General features: G+C 45.7%; 1 long non-coding RNA gene across 2 annotated transcripts; it reads right to left on the bottom strand.

Moving 5' to 3' along the window:
• Positions 1-5,954: 5,954 nt before the first annotated feature.
• Positions 5,955-8,829, bottom strand: LOC115082371. 2 transcript variants are annotated; one of them, XR_003854150.1, is made up of 4 exons: positions 8,790-8,829; positions 8,522-8,638; positions 6,625-7,124; positions 5,955-6,173 (listed from the first exon to the last, which is right to left on the bottom strand). It is a non-coding gene; the product is annotated as an uncharacterized LOC115082371 (long non-coding RNA). The 2 variants fall into 2 exon arrangements; XR_003854149.1 differs by lacking the exons at positions 8,522-8,638; positions 8,790-8,829 and having other exon boundaries at positions 6,625-7,672.
• Between the last annotated feature and the right edge of the window lie 500 nt (positions 8,830-9,329).

The following is a 9,329-nucleotide window of genomic DNA, read 5'->3' as shown; positions in this document are numbered from 1 at the left end:
CCCAGCCAGCCTCTACCACCACCAATACCACTCCCTCTCCCAGCCAGCCTCTGCCACCACCAATACCACTCCCTCTCCCAGCCAGCCAGCCTGCCACCACCACCAATACCACTCCCTCTCCCAGCCAGCCAGCCTCTACCACCACCACCACCAATACCACTCCCCATCTCCCAGCGAGCCTGCCTCTGCCACCACCAATACCACTCCCTCTCCCAGCCAGCCTCTGCCACCACCAATACCACTCCCCATCTCCCAGCCAGCCAGCCAGCCTCTGCCACCACCACTAATACCACTCGCTCTCCCAGCCAGCCAGCCTGCCTCTACCACCACCACCAATACCACTCCCCATCTCCCAGCCAGCCACCCTGCCTCTGCGATCACCACTAACACTTCCCCCTCTCCCAGCAAGCCTGTCTCCAACCTTCCCCACCCAGTAAGCCATATTTTGCTGGCTTGCTCCCCAGATTTTCAAACTATTAATAATGGCACCACATGGCTCTCTGTGAGTTGTAGCCATGCGAGCGCTGCGCTGATCTTGCAAGACCAAGACTGGGATATCTGTGCGGGTGCCTCTACTCACACAGGCGCTGCAGTCTCACAAGATCAGTGCCAAACTGGGGACAGCCACATGGCTCTAAGTCAGAGATCCGGACCATGCTGCCATTAGCTGAGAAAAAAGCCAAGACACGGAAGATCTTCAGTGACAGGAAAACCTGGTGAGGGCAGGGCCTGAGTGGCCCACCTCATTCTGATGCCTACAGGTGACTTGGACGTGGGAGCAGTGCTTAAAAGAAAGTGCTGCCGGGACAGAGGAGTCAGTGACTCTTTCAACCCCTGCGTCCCTAGACAGGTCCATCGGAAGGGATGTGCGAGTCTGACAACTGCCCAGAACGCGAGGCTGTGGATGTGGGGCACTCGTGCACCGTGGAATAGCTGTAGAAGCTTTAAGCTCTCGCGCAACCACTAGCGTCACGTGGGGGCCCACATCATCCCCTGCTCTTTGGACCAGTACCCCGAGATGCCAGTTAGCCTGGCAATGGATCTGCAACTGGGCACCTTCCTGCACCATCTAGTGGGACCTCCAGGCCTGCCGGGTATTGTGCAGAAGTAGGGGAAGGGGCATTGGCCTCATGGCCATCATCTGAGGACTTTTTTTTTATAGCCCATTAGCAATAGCAAGATACAAGGCCGGAATGGCACCAGGAAGCTTTTAGAAATGAGGCATTGTCTGCGGCTTGGGGGTCCAGGAATGACTGAACCTTAATAGCTCTCTCCAGGTTTCTTTCTCGCTGCCTTTCTGATGACAAGTTTTACAATGCCAGAGGGGAAAATAGACATGGAAAACAAACAAACAAAAAAACCCAAGTCCCCGGCCCTCCGTGTCTAAACCAGGAGCACCTGCTGTAAACACGAGCTCAATTCTCCACTCCCAGGCTCTTCCCAGTTCTAGCAGATGGTGAGAAAGCAACCTGCCAGCAGACTCCAGGCATTCCGGCTCCTCTCGTGTTTGTGCGCCGGTGGCGGTATTTGTTGGGTGACCCGGAGCAGTGTGTGGACCTTCCAGCTTCTTCTCGCTGTGTGTGTGTGTGGGCGCTGAGCTCTCCATCACGGAGGGAATGCAGAGAGCTACACAGAAAACCTTTTCCATATCAAAAGGCAAACCGATTTTAGAGCAACCCTGAAAAAATGGATTCTCGGAAATAAACAACGCTTTAAAATCTTTAGTTTTACATGAAATTGCAGCTTTCTTTTCAATTCCTGTTTAATAAAATTGCTTTATTGGCTAAACTGGCAATTTCACTTAGCTAGAAGCAGTAAAAGTGAGTTGAAAACAACCCAGGACAGGATCTGAATTATGAAATGACCCACTCTAAAACCCAAATCAACTAAACCCAGTCCCAAGAAGTAATGCACTTCCTTGCCAAAATTTGTACAAATTACTATTAAAATATACAAAAAAGTGATTGATTTATTTAAAACAATTTATAGCCCACACTATCTAAAATTCTAAGCCGGTTACAGGAATGCAAACATAAGAAAAATGCAAACAAATAGTGAGTAAAACATACCAAGACAGAATAGCATAACTGTGATGTTACCTTGCTTCAAGCCTCAGACCACTTAAATGTAGGGTAAACACAGCTTAATGCAGGCTTAGGTATAAGCATGTGCACAAAATTAAAAGCTTACCAGGCCAAAATCGAGAACATAAAAAGAAGCATCTATCAAACACAGCTGTCAACCCAAAAGAAACCAACAGCACTACCATACATTTAAGTGGCACTGTCATGCTCACCATCATAGGTCCTCAGCGACAGGAATTCATTTCTGATGCCTACTGCTATCCACACCTCCCATCCCTGGGTCCAGATCTGCTGTCTTTCTGGTTAGGGCAATTCACTGTCGTTGCTTACAGGTTCCTCCCTTCACCCTCCCCGCTCCAGTCCCACTTACATGTGTCAATGCACTTTACCTGTGTAAGTGGGCTTTTAAAAATTGCTACAAAAAAATGCCATTGAATTATCCATAGGATATTTGCACGCAAGTGCACTTTACGCACGCTAATGACTTTTAAATTGCTACGGTAGTATGTTACATTTACATGCAAAACTCCTTTTAAAGTTACCTCCGAAATGCGTTACCAACCGCTTTAAAGGTGACCCTGGACCGCAGCAAGAAAACTCAGGCTGCTCCATTTCAATCTGGATCTACTGGGTACTCGAGACCTGGACTGGCCACTGTCAGGGAAAAGGATACTGGGCTTAAATGGATCTTGCTCTGGCTCAGCATAGCATTTATGATGCTCATATGGAAGCTACTCTGATAAGACTCATGGCCGGTGTTGGCTAGCCCATGGTCAACTAATACTGTATGGGCTAGATTTTCAGTTGTGCACGTAACTGCAGAGTTCAACATGGACAGAACCCCCCTGGATTTTGCAACCCAAGGCAAACAGGAAAGATGGCTTGAAAACTGGAGGGATGTGCTTCTAAGATTATGCGTGTAACTTTGCCCATTTGACTGCGTGGTGCAAAGTGACACATGGATGCCATTTGTGCATCTAGGATTTTGAAATTTTCTGTTGTGCACAAAACTTGTAAGCATAACTCTAAAACACTCTTTGAGGTGCCTCTTTTTTTGTACATACAAAGTTATTTGTGTAATGAATTCATGCACTTATTTTAAAGCAAACAAAAATCCACATTGTGCATACAGATAATTCCCATGTGAAACTCTTTATTTTGTGAGCTTTTTTGTTTGTGTGTGTAGGTTTGTATTTATATATTTGTATGTATATATTTTTTTTATTTATTTATAATTTGGTTGATCTTTAAGTTGTATTTATAACATTCTTCTTAGCAATCACAAATTGATTGTGATATGGTTTTTATGTACGACTATTTTTGTTGATTAAGTTGCCTCAAATTTGGCGAGAACTTCAATCTATAAATGTAAAAAAAATTTGCTTTATAGGTTTTTTTTTCCCCTCTCTCTTTTAAATCCTCTCAGGATGACTGCCCAGGTGATCCAGGTTCCTCTGAGACACAATAGTTTGTTTTTTTTTCCTTCATGCCTGCAGTGGTAATCAACCTCCTGTTCAAGCATGTAATCGTTGAGAAGTTTCTGCCTCCCCCCGAGTATCACCACCGCCACCATCCCCACCCCTCCAATCTGCTCGACAGTTAGGGTATTTCAGCATGGGTCTCGTGTGCTGAAGGATCACAGCGGAAACGGGCAGTCACAAAACTTTAGCTTTGTGACAGAGATTCTCTTTCACGTTCAGCAGATGATTGTTGAATAAAATTAGAATGAATTATTATCTTCCAAGGAAGCAAAACCTCAGTTAGCGAGCAACAATCAATTGGATGACATCATCAGGCTATTTGCTGTGCTTTTTAAGATGATTTCATAATGACTGAATAATAATGTTGCTATAATAATTCAGTTATATTTGTCTCAGTCTTTGATGTCCTTTCTTGGTCAGTCACTGTGACCTCTTTTGAGCTACACCTTTTTGCACTGTAAGTCTCATTACTGGTATAGTCCGAGTACAAAGGGAGGGCCCTATAGGATCCCTGCTAAGGATTTTGGCCTAGGAGCAAGGTCGTGCAGTGCAGCATAAGGTTAGAGCAGATGGGCTCCAACCAGTCCTATGAGCGCCCCCCCCCCCCCCCAACCAGTCGGGTTTTCACAGGAGGTAGTGCCTGCAAATAAATCTCATGCATATTCATGAAGGGGATCCTGAAAACCCGACTGGCTGGGGGCTCGTAGGACCGGTTTGAACACCCCCTGGGTTAGAGGAATGTACCATCTCAGACACAGCACCCCCCCCCCCCCCTACTGGAGGTTGCTGCAATGATTTATTCCTAATTCTATATCATAGTGTGACCCCCCCCCTTGCATCTGTGTGCATGTTTTACTTAGAGACTGAAGGGCCAATGCAATTAAAACACGCAGAAAGCAGGTGCTGAGTATTCAGCTCCCGTTTTCCTAACCCGCCCCCAGGCACCTCTCTTGGGGCGCCATACTATATTCTAATTAGGGGTTGTGCTGTCAAGGAGGCACTAGGGTCGATTGCGTGCCCCTAGCACCTCCTTGACAGTGTGCACCCGGGAAACGCTGGCTGTCCACAGCCGTTTGCTGGCTAAGAAAACGGATGCTGAATTTATCAGTGTCGGAGAATGTACAGAAAAGCAGTATTAACGCCTAGGCAGGTGTTGATTTCTGAGCACAAAACTGTGCGTATTGGACACACATTTTTTTTTTAAATTTCGGGTAACTAACCAATAGCCTCATCAACATGCATTTGCATATGATAAGTGCTATTAGTTTCACCATGCATTGGACGTGCGTTGTGGAGGCGCTAATCTTCTTATTGTATAAGGGGATGTGGACGCGCCTACACAGCCCACGTCCAACTTCGGGTTAAACAATGCACTCGGCTGAGTGCACAGTATTGCATCGGCCCCTGAGAGAGCAGCAGCTTTTTACCTTCTGTTCCCCATTTGTAGGCCCAGGGTCTTAGTGAGAAGCATAAGCCTTGGGTGAGATAATAGCCTCCATCTCCCTCAGTATGGCTAGGCTGCTATTGTTTTTCTCTTATTGCTATTTTGGTTTCTTTTTGGAGGGGAATTTTGTCCTACCCTTCCTATCCAGCTGAATGTATTTTAATTGCTTGGATGTTCTTGACTTTGTTTATTATATTATTGCTTTTATTTTATCTTGTATTGTATTATTATATTAGAGTATTTTAATTCGCTGATGTAATTATTCATTTTACTTTATTGTTTTCTTTTATTAATTTTTTGGTTAATTATGTTTTATCTATTTGTAAACCGTTATGAATGTATTTCAGACTAACAGTATATAAAAGCATCAAATAAATAAATATCCACGTGAGAGGGCCAAGGTCATCTAATATCTGGACGAAAGCCTCAGTTCCTCTAGGGCCTTTCTCTTTATGAAACAAATCCTGATGTTATTTTATTTTTAGAAGTCGTGAGTTTTATTTTTGTGAATGGAGGTGTTGCTGAGGTTTTGAAAGCATTTACTGTCACTCCTTAGTCACTGAGTAAGAGAGACTCTGTTGCCCATCTGGCATATCTTGGTAGAAGGAGTAGATACCCATCTGATACCATATTAGGGTGGTGAATTGCAGGAGGAGAGCTACCAATCAGGTGCTCGCCCAGTGGAGACAGAGTGGAGGTGCCAGTCTGGTACAGAGTTGAGGAAAGAGGAAGACCAAGCAGTGGATCCAGTATGGAAGGGCAATCCTTAGAGAATTAGAAGGAACCTATTTACAATACCCATGGACAGTTTTAAAGATCCAGAACTCAACAAAGGGGACTCTATGGAAGAACTCATGAGAGCACAGATACAGATTTGAAATACCCACAGTACCTTAATGTAATCCACTTTGAAGTGCCTGAAAAAAGCAGAACCTCAATCAAATAAATAAATAAATAGATATATTCTGTAACAGAAATGCAACAAGAAGAATGTGTGTCCGGTGCCATGTTTTGGAACACCCTTCTGGAGTCCTGGCATCTTCATAACATCCATGACCTTGGTGGTTTATCTTTTCTCCCAACAGAGGTCCTTGGGGTTGAGTGAGGGTGAGACCAAGGTTAAGCCCTGTTCCTGAGTGTGAAACTCTTCACCTGATTGGTAGCCTGGGTTGGAGTTACACAAAGAACATAAAAAAGTCAAGGAGTTTTTAATTACAGATGCCCCAGTGCCTATAATTAAACTCTGCTTAACACAATCATTAGGTCTCTAATGGTTTTCTATAACATATGAGAAATGCAGATATTATATCCCTCAGTCACATTGGTTGGTATTCCTGCTCACTCTTGTGATACTAAAGCACTATGAATATCAAGTATAACAAAAAAAAACCAAACAAACAGATAAACCACCAGCTAGAACAATTCTAAAAATTAAAGCTGATTGGCAGCAAATTATATATATATATATATATATATATATATATATATATATATATATATAAATAAATGTATGGAGAAAGCACAAAGGACAAAAATGCTTTTAAATAAGGAGCAATCCTATATCCTGATGCAGAAGATGGAAAATATCTGTGCAACATGAAGAATTAGTGCCTACCTTCATCCTTAGCACTGTAGCTCTTCTCTCACCATCGACACCCACATTGATACAGAGCCAGGGGCTCGCTAACGCCCAGCTCTCTGTGCTTCATTGGTCTACAACAGCGTTTCTTAAATCCTATCCGGGTCTCCTTAAAAGTCGCAGTATTCATACATCTTTTACTTTCAATCCATGATTGCAATCAAAACTCTACCCCGGTAATCGCCAGAGTTTCAGATGATTACAAACCACGATATTCTGCCCATCTACCTTGGGAGCAACCTTTACTGATGTAAAAAACGTGGATGTAAAATTCAAAACCATTTTTGAGCTAGATGAACGCAAATTCTTCCTCACTGTAGAGTTTCAAAGTTTAGACAGACATCTGTCTGGATTGCTTTACCTTTAGAGTATTTTTTTCGGGGGGGGGATGAAATATATGACTTCTTGAGATCGCATCTACCCTTCATATTTTCTCCAGTGGAATATTTTCCTGGTTTCTTTTTACCCTCCTTCATCTACAAAAAAAATAATATCGGATTTTTTTTTAATTTGGCTTATTGATAGGGATTCGCAGGGGTTGTGACTGATGATGTCTGCCAAAATGGGTCATAGCCGGCCCCAGCACCCCCAAGAGAGACCCCGCATCGAGTCTAGGTGGTGGAAGAGGGGCTGCGTGGCAGCTGGGTCTTTGAAAATGCGAAGGGAGTGGAGGGGGATAGGACCGTAAGAAAGGAGGTGCGGGGCAGAGGAGCGCGCTATAAAGAGAGAGCAGATAAATAAGAGCCTGGAAAAGGCTGGAGTCTGCACAAGGAACAGGGAAGGTGGCGTAGATAAGTGAGAGCGCGTGGATTGGGGGAGGAACGAAAGTACGATGAAGGGTAGAAGAGGTGAACACAAAAATGCCCCGTGATTGCGAGTGAATCGCTCATCAGAGCCCAGTGGCGCCTGCGGAACACTCAGAGGGTCAGCGGCAGAGCCTCCGCTTATCCAACACAAAGTCCGCTGATTATCCAAACCGTGGCGCCAGCTGGGGGAAATCACGGAGGCCGAACCTCTGCGCTCTCCCCTCCCCCTTCCTGCCTTTGTCAGACGCCTTCCAAACACCAACGTATTCTTGTTTGCACGGCATTAACACAGCCCGCTGGGGATAATTAGAAACCGAACGAATAAACAATCCCCCGAGCCTGCCTGCAGGCGACACCCGAGCGAAGGCGACGACAAGAGCAAGGCCAGGGTGGGCTATTGCAAGAGTAACCCAGCCCGGCGCTCCGCCCAATTCACGCTACATTCCCCGCCTCGCTGTTGCCCACCTGCCCCTAATTATTAAGGTGCCCCCCCCCCCCCCCCCCCCCCCCAGAGATGCTCAGCTGGCACGCGGTAACTTTCCTTTCCCAGGATTAGCAAACCGCGTGAGCCTCCCAGCAACTCCCGCTGCTTTCTCAAGCCCCGCCGTCAGCGCTACCCAACTGACGGACGTTTCTCCAACCTCGGTTCCCTATCCCCTCCCATCCCTGGGTCCTCATCACCGGATAGCAACTGATTCACAGCCACGCTGATAGCCATTAATGCCTCATAGTTACACGGCGGCTGCACAGAGCTCTTCCCAACAGACCTTGCAAGAGCTTTCTAACTGTCCCGTGCAATAATAAAAGCCTATGCAGCAAATATGGCCGGCGTTGGCCTGTGGCGGGAAAAGGGGCCCAGCGTGAGAACTTCAGAACTAACATAGGTCATCAGGTATTTAAGGTAAACTGGCAGAAGAAAGTCAATGGATGCAAACGTCACCTCCAACGCATACAAAACCAGGGAGTGGCTGGAGAAAAGAACAAAATCAGTCCTCTTTATGAAAAGCGGGCAGAAAAGGTGCCTGGGAAGAGCAGCAAGCTGGAAAGCTCTGGACGCAAATACTCACCACAAAGTTCCAGATCTGCAGACCCTGACGGTGGAGGCGGACTGGGATATTGTAGCCGTCATGGATACACGCTTGAGTGACTCTCAGGAATGGGATAGGGCCCATCCCAGGTTATACCTGTTCAGGAACGATAGAAAGGGCAATAAAGGAGGAGGAGTAGCTCTTTATGTTAAAAACAGTATCCTAGTAATTGAAATGCAGGAGATGTGGGGGAAGGAGGAAGCGCTGTGGGCTGTCTTAAGAATATGTGATGGTTGCTTGCATTTACCCTGGTGTGATGGTCTACTCGCCCCTTACTCAGACAGAAGAACTGGGCAGAGATTTGGCCAAAGACATAAAAGGTGGGGAAGGCGGGAGAAGTGTTGCTTGGTGGTTATTTTAATCTGCCGCATGTGAATTGGAAGAGTATCCCTGCTGCAGAATCTGCGAGCCTAGGGAGAGATTGTAGATGCCTTTCAAGAGGCTCTGCTTAGACAAATGTGTGCTCACAAATGGAAGTGATCATCAGGCAGAATGGTTTGATAGAGCAGTTAAAGAGGGAGAGAAGTCTCATGAAGATCAAGGTCATGGATTACAGAAATACAGACGTTGTTAAAATGTGAAAATATCTTGAGGAAGACCCAGAAGGCTGGGAGGAGATGGGTGAAGTGGAACAACAGTGGGCTACATTAAAAAGCCATTGAAACTCATACACATGCTTGCTGTCTCAGGCACACATGCTTACACACACAGACACTCAAACACACGCTTCCTCTCTCTCAGGAAGTCATGCTCACACACACACACAGATACTCAAACGCATGCTACC

Source organism: Rhinatrema bivittatum, unplaced genomic scaffold, assembly GCF_901001135.1.
Source record: "Rhinatrema bivittatum unplaced genomic scaffold, aRhiBiv1.1, whole genome shotgun sequence".
Taxonomy (NCBI): domain Eukaryota; kingdom Metazoa; phylum Chordata; class Amphibia; order Gymnophiona; family Rhinatrematidae; genus Rhinatrema; species Rhinatrema bivittatum.
This window is presented reverse-complemented; position numbering and strand designations above follow the sequence as displayed.